The following is a 14,707-nucleotide window of genomic DNA, read 5'->3' as shown; positions in this document are numbered from 1 at the left end:
ACACACACACACACACACACACACACACACACACACACACACACACACACACACACACACACACACACACACAGGTGTTTGTTTTACTTTCCTTGTGAGGACCAAACAATTGATTTTCATTCAAAATCCTATTTTCCCAAACCCTTCATGTAACCATATCACTAACCTTAACCCTAACCTTAACCCAAAAGCTCTAACCCCGTCAACCTAACCCTAACCCTCAACCAAACCCCTAAGCCCAAAATAGCCTTTTTCCTTGTGGGGTCTGGCAAAATGTCACCAGAATTTTCCTTGTTTTACTATCCTTGTGAGGACTTCTGGTCCCCACAAGACTTCTGTTCCCAACAAGCATAGTACAAGGAAACACACATGCAATGACTGCCTGTCTATGCAGGTTTCTGTGCACCCCACCCTTGATAAAGTTCAACTCATGGAGTTTTATAGCTCTCCAGCAACCAAGTCCATCTGACATACACTGGGAATGAGATTGTTTAGAGATAGCGAGATAATAAACCACTGCATAAACCAAAAGGCATAAAAGCTGTGACCAAGTGCTTCTCAACGTTTGGTTGAAAGCAAGTGGAGGTTGTTAAAATTAAAAGTCTTAAATTTTTTTTTTTTTAAATGAAAGTAATCTTTAGGGGATGACACAATGTGTGAGAAAATGGCTTTCAAATCATCTCTCCCGGAGGAAGATCTGTCCTGTCCTGTGTGCTGTGACATATTCCAGGATCCTGTCATTCTGTTGTGTAGCCACAAAGCCTGTCTGGATCTATGGTGTAAAGGGAAGGAATCTCCAGAATGTCCAGTTTTCAGAGGAAGTTCCTCATGAAGCCACCTATGAACCTGGCTTTGAAGAACCTGTGTGAGGCCTTCTTACTGGAGAGAAGTAGAAAAGCTTTAGCAGGGTCTGAGGTAGGGTTTAATAGCTTCCCCAGAAAATTGCAACCATCCCGGTACCACCCAGTATTCCTGTTCAAACCGTAAATGATATTTAAAAGAATTTAATGGCATCAGAAAAAACAGACATAATTATGCCAATGAAAATGTTGAAATATACTCATGAATATAAATGTTTCTTTTTGCATTTTGTTGCAATTTAATAATCAACTCTAAGTTCTCTCAAAGTCACCACAATATTTCATTGATGTAGGACGTGCGTCGAGACGTCGCGTGTTGCCTACACATGATAGTCAGCATTTCAATTTATAGAAGGCACGCAATACAGTTCTGTTTTCTACTGGAGACTTTCTGTTGAGCCGCCTGTCAGGCTGCTAGTTTTCTGATCTAATATATGAATGAAGCCTGAGAGTCGACATGTCCGTTTCATGTCACTACTGTATTCACACGTACATATTTTGTATTTTTGCATTAGTGTGGTATGGAAATGGTATAGTATTAGTCCACAGTACCCCTCAGTCTCTCTAGTTTCACAGGAACTTCAAGTAGGACAAACATGATCTGAAAATCTATGATGGAATCAACATGCCAAGGTTGTCCAAAGTTGAAGAAATATTGTTTTATTTTATGTTTATGTCACAGCACACAGGACAGGACCTTTTACAAATAATATAATAATAATAATACCCCAAATGACATATCGCAGATGAAGGGAACATACAGGTTCTCTATGATAATGAGGATATAAATGGTTTATCTTAATATGCAGAACAGTTCCTCACCGACAGCAAGAGCAACAAACACTTCATGAAGCATGGTTTGATTGGCCGGGAGCTGCAACGGTGTCACAGTGTGAGAGAGGAGAAGCTTTCCCCTGTCCTAATTGAAGATATCTTGGAGCTCTACTTGGAGAGTCCCAGTGAATAGAATCACTATGATCTCTGAGGAGAAGGCAGCCATCGTCATCTTCCAGGAACCAGGAGGTAAAACCCTGCTGAGTGAATCAACTATTTTGCTTGGGAGATTGACTTCATAATAATAAAGATAATAATAATACAATAGGAATGTGTTAATATTGTTATTTCTACTATTTAATTAACACAATTTGAGGAATTAAACCTAGCTTTTGTGTTTAGTTTTTGCACAGCCTTTGATATTGCTACTCTGTTTTCTATATCATTTCAGCTGTGGAGACAATAAAACAATCTAAACCATGTCATTTGCAAAGTCCAATTCAACGTATATCTGTACTACAAATCCTTGGCCACTGTCTTGTATGGCAAGAACAGGCCAATGTGGAAGCTGCCTGAACCCTTCACAGAGAGGTTGCATCCTGCTTTATAGTCCTCTCCGTGAAGAGACAGTTGTCCCCCATCACCGACCAGATGAAGGTCCACTTCTGTCAGGTGGACATTGACAGTGCTGAGGTCAAGCTCAGCCCGCTACCTAACCTGCTGAAGCAGAAAGGACTAACGAGAAAAACACATTGATGGATGGAAACAGAATGCCTTGAACGTCTTCCATGACATCATGGCCCAATATGCCATTTTTGAGTGTTGTTCAAGTGCCCCAGTGTGGGAGGCGGTGGAGAAGGAAGTCCGCTCGGTGGTGAAAGAGGATGCTGTCCTGCTGATGGAGGCATCCAGAGGGGCTCTGACAGTGGCCGGCCTGGCTGAAGACAAAGCGGCTCAGGCGGCTGGTGGAGAGCCTCACAAAGAGGGCCATGAGTCACATACAGAGGCAGAGTGGTAAAGGAATTTAATTACTATGTTTATCAACCAATTCAATTAAAACACTCTGCCCATACATAAGAATTGGTAAGATAATTATCAGCATTAAATGGACAGAAACCAGTCTAAATATCAATCAATCAATAGCGTTTATTCTCGAGAGTACTGAATCATAGTACAATTTACATCAGGTTATATAATAAAGATGATGTCATAGGTTTTAATGTCCATCCTCCTCTAGAATACAATGGCAGTATAGTTAGCGTTCTCATTACTGTCTGCCACCTGTTAAACTATCTGCAACCAACCCAAGGTCTCTCCCCTCCCTGGGTAGAGACAGAATGTCCTGTAAGGAACACAGCATTCCAGCCTGTCTGAAGATAACTCCATTCTTTCTAATAAGGAGCATTATATTCAGCATTATGTTTATAATAAGATTCATTCATACAGTAATATCTAAGTCAAATGTATACATATTTTAGTTATTAAAACACAAAAATCCCATAACACAGAGGGACAGGGTCTCACAGGAGATGGACGTGTCCCCTGCCATGTTCTACATCTTGCAGCAGGAAGGACTGCTGAAGTGCGCAGCAGACGAAGACCCAGATATGGGTCTCGCTAACAGAGACGACACCAAGAAGCTGGTTCTCTCAGGTCTTGTCGCAGAGGTGTACAAGTTACAGAACTGGATCCTGGAGAGGAAGCTCAGAATGAGGAAGAAGCAGCTGAAGCTGGACCCTCACATCCTGGACTTCCTGAGGTCAGTCGACAGTATGGAGATGTCCCAGGACCTGTTCACGTCCGGCGCATCAGTGCTGTGTATAGCATGGAGGGTGGAGAGGTGCTTCTGACTGGCAGCTCAGATAAATCCTTGACTGACGCAGAGCAGACGGTGAAGACTGCCCTGTCCATGCAAAGCCTCGTGGTGGAGGACCAGGATGTGTTGAGGATGCCTGGGTGGAAGGACATGAACAGATACCTGGTGGATACATGCAACTCCCCAAAGAAGAAAACGGTGGTGATAAAGCTCCATCCAGAGAGCAGAGATAGAATTATTGTCTCTGGCTTTCTGGACACGGTCAAAGAGGTCTGGACCTTTCTGGACCAGGTCAAAGAGTTCAGCAACTTTCTGGAGGACTTTGTTGAAAACTACTTACAAGTCGAAGTGGCTGTCTGTGTCAAGTAAAAGTTAAATTCATCCAGGAGAAAAAAATATCAGAACTGGAGACATTTTGCCAAGCGTGATGAGGTGAATGTCTGTTTTGACCCCAGAAGGCCCAGAATCGTCCTCTCAGGGGCCTGTCTCTATGTCAAGATGGCCAAGGGATTCTTTCAGAAGATGACGGCTGCCTTTTTCACTGATGAGCTCACCATCATGAAGTACTTCCAAGAGCAGGAGAACATATTTGTATCCATGGCGATGAAGGAGCATGGATGTGTGGTGTTTCTGCAGGAGGATTACATACTGGAGAACGAGTGTGTGAGTGTTATGAGTCGGCTACCAAGGGGACGAGAGGGAGTGGAGGAGAACGTTTTCCCCAAGGTCAAAGGTCAGTGAATATGAAAGTGTGTGAGGTAGAAGACAATGTGAGGTCTAAAAGTTTTATTATGGTGTTGATGTTTTTTTCTGCCATTTCTTTCACCCAATAGATGTCTTTGTGGGACCCTGTGATGGAAGCTTTGGCAGTGAGAACTTTGTCATCAAGGGTGAGGAGTTTGCTCCAACTGTGTTCCAGCTGTGTGCAGAGATCCCCCAAGCTGTGAGTCGTACCCGGCACTGGGTTGAAAACCTTATCATGAAGGAGCAAACTGAGAGAATCATCAAGGACCCACAGCCAGCTGAGCAAGGCGGATCTGGAGCAGCTGCAGGCCATGCAGAGGGAGCTGACTGTCAGGATCCGCCTGGAAATGAAGGGTCCCGACTCCCTGATCTGTCTGGAGGGCCTGAGCCGTGATGTGCTTACTGCAGACGGAATCATCAGGGACATGGTTGTGGAAAGGAAAGAGAACGTCAGATGATCAGTCTACCTGTTGAGCAGTCTGGGAGGATGGCAAAACCAAGACCACAATGTTGATAATGAGGCTAATGTCCTGTACAGAAAAGCTTCCAACATAAAGTGCAGAAGAGAAATGGAGTTATTGAGAAAATAACTGAAAGGTGACTCTATTATATATTCTCATCTGTATGAATTAAATGTATAAATAAATTAAAGAATTAAAATCAGTGAGATCTGATTGTCACAACTTCCACCGAAGTCGGCTCCTCTCCTTGTTCGGGCGGCGTTCGGGGATCGATGTCACCGGCTTTCTAGCCATCGCTGCTCCATTTTTCAAATATCCATTTGTCTTGTCTCCATACACACCTGGTTTTCATTTCCACAATTAAGCTAATTGTATTTAACCCTCTGTTTCCCATCATGTTTTGTGTGTAATTGTTTCATGTTGCTGTGGTGTCTTTTTTACGCGCTTTACTTTTGTTATGTTCCGTGTTTTTGAGCGCATTTTATTTATGTTATGCTCTCGCTTTGGAACTTTAATAAAGTGCGCCTGTTTACATCATGCTACTCTCCTGCACCTGACTTTGCCTCTTTTACACACGCTGACACTGATTTAACCTGTTCTGGCTGCACGCTGAATATTGAAAAAACTGGAAAATGTGTGCACATTTTCAAACGGCCTCCTAAGAAACTTTTTATTTTCCAATATGCATATATTTACTACTGTTGGATAGATAACAGTCTGTAGTTTCTAAAAAGGTTTGAATTGTTTCTCTAAGTCGAACAGAAATATTTTTACAGCCATTTTCCCAGCCGAATTGAGTTTCCCAAAATGCGATGTGTCTCTTTAAGACCTTCTCTATAAAAGGCCATTTGACTTGGGACCATAGAGACACGTCAGAGGCGTACCTCAGACTGTAATGCGGAAGTGAGAATTGAAAGGGGTCGAATATCTCGTCCCTGGACTGAATAACAGAACTTCTTGTGAGACATGCGCAGTTAAAATAAAAATCCGGGCGCGAAGGATAATTTGATCTCGGCTTCTGGAACAAGGTAGATAACTTTGAATATGATGCCTGACTACGATATTATTTGCTACATGTCACAAAATCATCCTAAAGGTTGTTTTTTCAATATACTTTAATTATATTATTGCAATTTATTCTGGACTTTAGATGTGAAACGACGGAAGAATTTTTTGAAGAAACGCTTTCTGGCGCAGCAATGCTACCGTGCTAGCTAACCAAAGAGGGGAATCCTTCGTTCTGGAACCCAACTAAAGACTCTACTGGACATTGGACCCCGTTACAACATTCTGATGGAGTACCAAGAAAGATAAGACCCAATTTGGGATTCTTTTTCATATATATGTCGAACTGTTGAATGCTAACGCTGCTAACTATGCTAGGCTAGCGCTTGACTAGAATCAATGCTGCCTTATGCTAGCTTATGATGTTAGCTAATATAACGATATATTGTGTTTTCGCTGTAAAACACTTCAAAAATCGGAAATGTTGTCTGTATTCACAAGATATCTGTCTTTCATTAGTTATCCACCATATGTTTTTCTGAAATGTTTTATGAGGTGTAATTAGTAGCCGACGTTGGTGTATGTATTTTCTCTGGCTACTCCCGGCTGGATTCAGACTCTAGCTATGTGTTAGCATTTTTGGGTAGCATCAATGTAAAACAGATTTATAGCTAAAATATGCACTTTTTATGAACAAAACATAGATTTATTGTGTAACATGTTATATGACTGTCATCTGAGGTCGTTTTTTCTGGGCTCTTTAGGTTGGTTTTAGTTTATTTCGGTTGGTTGTGCATGCTACTTCAATCATAATTCATACTTCATAATCATAATTCATACGTGTCTGTCCACTTTTGTATTTGGTGGTGAGCTAACATAAATATATGTGGTGTTTTCTCTGTAAAACATTTAAAAAATCGGACATGTTGGCTGGATTGACAAGATGTTTATCTTTCAAATGCTGTATTGGACTTGTTAATGTGTAAAAGTTAAATATTTTTAAAAAATAGATTTTGAATTTCGCGCTCTGCAGCTGTTGTCATTTTCGGTCCGAGGTCGGGCTTGCACCCCAAACAGGATAACATAATTAGTTTAAATATGTTGTAACGTTTAATCTTTATTTAACAGGTGTCAGTTGTTATTTCCTTACTGGCCATAAAATCCCTTGTGGCACTTCAGTAAAAATATATAACGTTCAAACTTTTTATTGTACTTTTTCTCATATTGGTGGATTGAACGAGTCCAGAACGAGACACTGTTGAAGAACTATCAGATACAGAAGAAACAGATGGAGGAGAAGAACAATCACCACAACAACGAGAGACTGCTCTTCCATGACACCAGTTCAACCTCCATCAGTCAGATCACTATAACAACGAGAGACTGCTCTTCCATGACACCAGTTCAACCTCCATCAGTCAGATCACTATAACAACGAGAGACTGCTCTTCCATGGCACCAGTTCAACCTCCATCAGTCAGATCACTATAACAACGAGAGACTGCTCTTCCATGACACCAGTTCAACCTCCATCAGTCAGATCACTATAACAACGAGAGACTGCTCTTCCATGACACCAGTTCAACCTCCATCAGTCAGATCACTATAACAACGAGAGACTGCTCTTCCATGGCACCAGTTCAACCTCCATCAGTCAGATCACTATAACAACGAGAGACTGCTCTTCCATGGCAACAGTTCAACCTCCATCAGTCAGATCACTATAACAACGAGAGACTGCTCTTCCATGACACCAGTTCAACCTCCATCAGTCAGATCACTATAACAACGAGAGACTGCTCTTCCATGGCACCAGTTCAACCTCCATCAGTCAGATCACTATAACAACGAGAGACTGCTCTTCCATGGCAACAGTTCAACCTCCATCAGTCAGATCACTATAACAACGAGAGACTGCTCTTCCATGACACCAGTTCAACCTCCATCAGTCAGATCACTATAACAACGAGAGACTGCTCTTCCATGACACCAGTTCAACCTCCATCAGTCAGATCACTATAACAACGAGAGACTGCTCTTCCATGACACCAGTTCAACCTCCATCAGTCAGATCACTATAACAACGAGAGACTGCTCTTCCATGTCACCAGTTCAACCTCCATCAGTCAGATCACTATAACAACGAGAGACTGCTCTTCCATGACACCAGTTCAACCTCCATCAGTCAGATCACTATAACAACGAGAGACTGCTCTTCCATGACACCAGTTCAACCTCCATCAGTCAGATCACTATAACAACGAGAGACTGCTCTTCCATGGCACCAGTTCAACCTCCATCAGTCAGATCACTATAACAACGAGAGACTGCTCTTCCATGACACCAGTTCAACCTCCATCAGTCAGATCACTATAACAACGAGAGACTGCTCTTCCATGACACCAGTTCAACCTCCATCAGTCAGATCACTATAACAACGAGAGACTGCTCTTCCATGGCACCAGTTCAACCTCCATCAGTCAGATCACTATAACAACGAGAGACTGCTCTTCCATGACACCAGTTCAACCTCCATCAGTCAGATCACTATAACAACGAGAGACTGCTCTTCCATGTCACCAGTTCAACCTCCATCAGTCAGATCACTAAATGTACACAAGTTTTATTATGGTGTTGATGTTTTTTCCATTTGCCATTTCTTCCACCCAATAGATGTCTTTATGGGACCCAGTGTTGGAAGCTTTGGCAGTGAGAACTTTGTCATCAAGGGTGAGGAGTTTGCTCCAACTGTGTTCCAGCTGTGTGCAGAGATCCCCCAAGCTGTGAGTCGTACCCGGCACTGGGTTGAAAACCTTATCATGAAGGAGCAAACAGAGAATCATCAAGGACCCACAGCCAGCTGAGCAAGGCGGATCTGGAGCAGCTGCAGGCCATGCAGAGGGAGCTGACTGTCAGGATCCGCCTGGAAATGAAGGGCCCCGACTCCCTGATCTGTCTGGAGGGCCTGAGCCGTGATGTGCTTACTGCAGACGGAATCATCAGGGACATGGTTGTGGAAAGGAAAGAGAACGTCAGATGATCAGTCTACCTGTTGAGCAGTCTGGGAGGATGGCAGAACCAAGACCACAATGTTGATAATGAGGCTAATGTCCTGTACAGAAAAGCTTCCAACATAAAGGGCAGAAGAGAAATGGAGTTATTGAGAAAATAACTGAAAGGTGACTCTATTATATATTCTCATCTGTATGAATTAAATGTATAAATAAATTAAAGAATTAAAATCAGTGAGATCTGATTGTCACAACTTCCACCGAAGTCGGCTCCTCTCCTTGTTCGGGCGGCGTTCGGGGATCGATGTCACCGGCTTTCTAGCCATCGCTGCTCCATTTTTCAAATATCCATTTGTCTTGTCTCCATACACACCTGGTTTTCATTTCCACAATTAAGCTAATTGTATTTAACCCTCTGTTTCCCATCATGTTTTGTGTGTAATTGTTTCATGTTGCTGTGGTGTCTTTTTTACGCGCTTTACTTTTGTTATGTTCCGTGTTTTTGAGCGCATTTTATTTATGTTATGCTCTCGCTTTGGAACTTTAATAAAGTGCGCCTGTTTACATCATGCTACTCTCCTGCACCTGACTTTGCCTCTTTTACACACGCTGACACTGATATAACATAATTAGTTTAAATATGTTGTAACGTTTAATCTTTATTTAACAGGTGTCAGTTGTTATTTCCTTACTGGCCATAAAATCCCTTGTGGCACTTCAGTAAAAATATATAACGTTCAAACTTTTTATTGTACTTTTTCTCATATTGGTGGATTGAACGAGTCCAGAATGAGACACTGTTGAAGAACTATCAGATACAGAATAAACAGATGGAGGAGAAGAACAATCACTATAACAACGAGAGACTGCTCTTCCATGACACCAGTTCAACCTCCATCAGTCAGATCACTATAACAATGAGAGACTGCTCTTCCATGACACCAGTTCAACCTCCATCAGTCAGATCACTATAACAACGAGAGACTGCTCTACCACGGCACCAGTTCAACCTCCATCAGTCAGATCACTATAACAACGAGTGACTGCTCTTCCACGGCACCAGTTCAACCTCCATCAGTCAGATCACTATAACAACGAGAGACTGCTCTACCATGACACCAGTTCAACCTCCATCAGTCAGATCACTATAACAACGAGAGACTGCTCTTCCATGACACCAGTTCAACCTCCATCAGTCAGATCACTATAACAACGAGAGACTGCTCTACCATGACACCAGTTCAACCTCCATCAGTCAGATCACTATAACAACGAGAGACTGCTCTACCATGACACCAGTTCAACCTCCATCAGTCAGATCACTTTAACAACGAGAGACTGTTCTTCCACGGCACCAGTTCAACCTCCATCAGTCAGATCACTATAACAACGAGAGACTGCTCTTCCATGACACCAGTTCAACCTCCATCAGTCAGATCACTATAACAACGAGAGACCACGTTTTTAATCTTCAATGATGTGCAGGCTTATCCAGAGTTCCTTATAACATTTAATTAAATTTAGTTGTAGGCTACACGTATTTATAATAAACACCAATCCTTCATAGTGAAATATGTATTTCATATATCTATTTAAATGTCTTTAAAGTTACAGCCATGTATGTGATTAGACAACATTAGCCAGCCCTGATACTGACCATTACTGGTATAACTTTGGTTACAAATCTACTGCTTTGAGGATAATGATAAAAGAAAGAATTTTTTGTGGGTAGTGGGTAGTTGGGTAACCTATTGTGTGAGCAAAAAAAATTCATTTCCATTTTCTCTGTATAATGAATTAATAAATAACTATTCTGTTCTACGGAAAGATCTTCAATCTCCTGTGTTTGATTAATGTTCAGTTACAGTCAGTTTGGTAGACATTTATCTATGCTATTTTGAATGATTCCCCAATTACTGAATCTTTTTGTTGCTGTTGAATCTGAATTGCTGATTACATTTTGATACTTACACAAACTGACCTGTATTTTGGGGCCTTTGCAGAGCTGTGATAGTGCAGCCTCCTAACCTGCAGGGGGCCCTGTTGGTCAAATGATGAGTGACAAAACCTTATCTTGTCTATCCATATGGAATTGTATCACACACACACACACACACACACACACACACACACACACACACACACACACACACACACACACACACACACACACACACACACACACACACACACACACACACACACACACACACACACAAATAAATTAGAACTTCAAGTACATAAACTCAAACACAGGCTGGTGATGCAGTGCTGCAGTAATTTGTAATTCTATGACTTCAGTTTGCATAATATACTGTAAATGCATTGTAACAACTTTGTAAAAGAGTTTGGCTGCGATGGCCGGGAATCAAACCTGGGTTAACAGCTTAAGGAAGGTAGCTATGCTCACCACTATACCACCACCACATGACTGGAGGAATTCAGCAGTGGAGCTGAAGGTATTTGCCAAGTCTTTCCAGTGTGTGTGGGGGGGGGGGGGGGTCTTTAGGCAGGAGCCCAGTTGACTGAGCTGACATCCACCATGTCACACAACACAGACAGGACATTCTACAGAGCCCAAGGACAGAATGTCTGTTATGTTCAGTGTGATGGGACACATCAAAGAGGGAGACAGAGGAGCATCATCGGGTCCATATCCACCATTACTCGTATAGTGGCCTTGGTCTCAGACAGAGGAAGTCACATTGAACAGTGGGTTTAGTGAGGAGGTTTTGGGGAACAAATGCCCAGGTCCGATGTAAACTCCCGGCATCCTAGTAGTAGTAGAAAGTAGTATAAATCACATGTCTCAACCCACTGGAAACACACTGGTTGAATCAATGTTGTTTCAATGTAATTTGGCAACGTATTGCGACATGGAATCAACGTGGAAAGTACACTGAATTTGAAAAAGCTCATCAACCAGTACAGCAGGGATCATCAACCAGTACAGCAGGGATCATCAACCAGTACAGCAGGGATCATCAACCAGTACAGCAGGGATCATCAACCAGTACAGTAGGGATCATCAACCAGTACAGGAGGGATCATCAACCAGTACAGGAGGGATCATCAGCCAGTACAGTAGGGATCATCAACCAGTACAGCTGGGATCATCAACCAGTACAGGAGGGATCATCAACCAGTACAGTAGGGATCATCAACCAGTACAGCAGGGATCATCAACCAGTATAGCAGGGATCATCTACCAGTACAGCTGGGATCATCAACCAGTACAGTAGGGATCATCAACCAGTACAGCTGGGATCATCAACCAGTACAGCAGGGATCATCAACCAGTACAGTAGGGATCATCAACCAGTACAGCTGGGATCATCAACCAGTACAGCAGGGATCATCAACCAGTACAGCAGGGATCATGAACCAGTACAGCAGGGATCATCAACCAGTACAGCAGGGATTATCAACCAGTACAGCAGGGATCATCAACCAGTACAGCAGGGATCATCAACCAGTACAGCAGGGATCATCAACCAGTACAGTAGGGATCATCAACCAGTACAGCTGGGATCATCAACCAGTACAGCAGTTATCATCAACCAGTACAGTAGGGATCATCAACCAGTACAGCTGGGATCATCAACCAGTACAGCAGGGACCATCAGCTAGATTCAGCAGCAGGGATCATCAACCAGTACAGCAGGGATCATCAACCAGTACAGCAGGGATCATCAACCAGTACAGCTGGGATCATCAACCAGTACAGCAGGGATCATCAACCAGTACAGCAGGGATCATCAACCAGTACAGCTGGGATCATCAACCAGTACAGCAGGGATCATCAACCAGTACAGCTGGGATCATCAACCAGTACAGCAGGGATCATCAACCAGTACAGCAGGGATCATCAACCAGTACAGCTGGGATCATCAACCAGTACAGCTGGGATCATCAACCAGTACAGCTGGGATCATCAACCAGTACTGCAGGGATCATCAACCAGTACAGCAGAGATCATCAACCAGTACAGCTGGGATCATCAACCAGTACAGCTGGGATCATCAACCAGTACAGCAGGGATCATCAGCTAGATTCAGCAGCAGGGATCATCAACCAGTACAGCAGGGATCATCAACCAGTACAGCAGGGATCATCAACCAGTACAGCTGGGATCATCAACCAGTACAGCAGGGATCATCAACCAGTACAGTAGGGATCATCAACCAGTACAGCAGGGATCATCAACCAGTACAGCAGGGATCATCAGCTAGATTCAGCAGCAGGGATCATCAACCAGTACAGTAGGGATCATCAACCAGTACAGTAGGGATCATCAACCAGTACAGCAGGGATCATCAACCAGTACAGCAGGGATCATCAACCAGTACAGCAGGGATCATCAACCAGTACAGCAGGGATCATCAACCAGTACAGCAGGGATCATCAACCAGTACAGCTGGGATCATCAACCAGTACAGCTGGGATCATCAACCAGTACAGCTGGGATCATCAACCAGTACTGCAGGGATCATCAACCAGTACAGCAGAGATCATCAACCAGTACAGCTGGGATCATCAACCAGTACAGCTGGGATCATCAACCAGTACAGCAGGGATCATCAGCTAGATTCAGCAGCAGGGATCATCAACCAGTACAGCAGGGATCATCAACCAGTACAGCAGGGATCATCAACCAGTAGAGCTGGGATCATCAACCAGTACAGCAGGGATCATCAACCAGTACAGTAGGGATCATCAACCAGTACAGCAGGGATCATCAACCAGTACAGCAGGGATCATCAGCTAGATTCAGCAGCAGGGATCATCAACCAGTACAGTAGGGATCATCAACCAGTACAGTAGGGATCATCAACCAGTACAGCAGGGATCATCAACCAGTACAGCAGGGATCATCAACCAGTACAGCAGGGATCATCAACCAGTACAGCAGGGATCATCAACCAGTACAGCAGGGATCATCAACCAGTACAGCAGGGATCATCAACCAGTACAGCAGGGATCATCAACCAGTACAGCTGGGATCATCAACCAGTACAGCAGGGATCATCAACCAGTACAGCAGGGATCATCAACTAAATTCAGCAGCAGGGATCATCAACCAGTACACCAGGGATCATCAACCAGTACAGCAGGGATCATCAACCAGTACAGCAGGGATCATCAACCAGTACAGCTGGGATCATCAACCAGTACAGCAGGGATCATCAGCTAGATTCAGCAGCAGGGATCATCAACCAGTACAGCAGGGATCATCAACCAGTACAGCAGGGATCATCAACCAGTACAGCGGTGATCATCAACCAGTACAGCAGGGATCATCAACCAGTACAGCAGGGATCATCAACCAGTACAGCTGGGATCATCAACCAGTACAGCAGGGTTCATCAGCTAGATTCAGCAGCAGGGATCATCAACCAGTACAGTAGGGATCATCAACCAGTACAGCTGGGATCATCAGCTAGATTCAGCAGCAGGGATCATCAACCAGTACAGTAGGGATCATCAACCAGTACAGCAGGGATCATCAACCAGTACAGTAGGGATCATCAACCAGTACAGCAGGGATCATCAGCTAGATTCAGCAGCAGGGATCATCAACCAGTACAGCAGGGATCATCAACCAGTACAGTAGGGATCATCAACCAGTACAGCTGGGATCATCAGCTAGATTCAGCAGCAGGGATCATCAACCAGTACAGCAGAGATCATCAACCAGTACAGCTGGGATCATCAACCAGTACAGCAGGGATCATCAGCTAGATTCAGCAGCAGGGATCATCAACCAGTACAGCAGGGATCATCAACCAGTACAGCAGGGATCATCAACCAGTACAGCTGGGATCATCAACCAGTACAGCAGGGATCATCAACCAGTACAGTAGGGATCATCAACCAGTACAGCAGGGATCATCAACCAGTACAGCAGGGATCATCAGCTAGATTCAGCAGCAGGGATCATCAACCAGTACAGTAGGGATCATCAACCAGTACAGTAGGGATCATCAACCAGTACAGCAGGGATCATCAACCAGTACAGCAGGGATCATCAACCAG

The 14,707-nt window shown here is 43.6% G+C and overlaps 1 pseudogene; it reads left to right on the top strand.

Annotated features, from left to right (window-relative positions):
• Positions 1–801: 801 nt before the first annotated feature.
• On the top strand, positions 802–8,883 carry LOC129852843 (protein mono-ADP-ribosyltransferase PARP14-like; annotated as a pseudogene).
• Positions 8,884–14,707: the final 5,824 nt, after the last annotated feature.

This window comes from Salvelinus fontinalis, chromosome 4 (genome assembly GCF_029448725.1).
Source record: "Salvelinus fontinalis isolate EN_2023a chromosome 4, ASM2944872v1, whole genome shotgun sequence".
Classification (NCBI taxonomy): domain Eukaryota; kingdom Metazoa; phylum Chordata; class Actinopteri; order Salmoniformes; family Salmonidae; genus Salvelinus; species Salvelinus fontinalis.
This window is presented reverse-complemented; position numbering and strand designations above follow the sequence as displayed.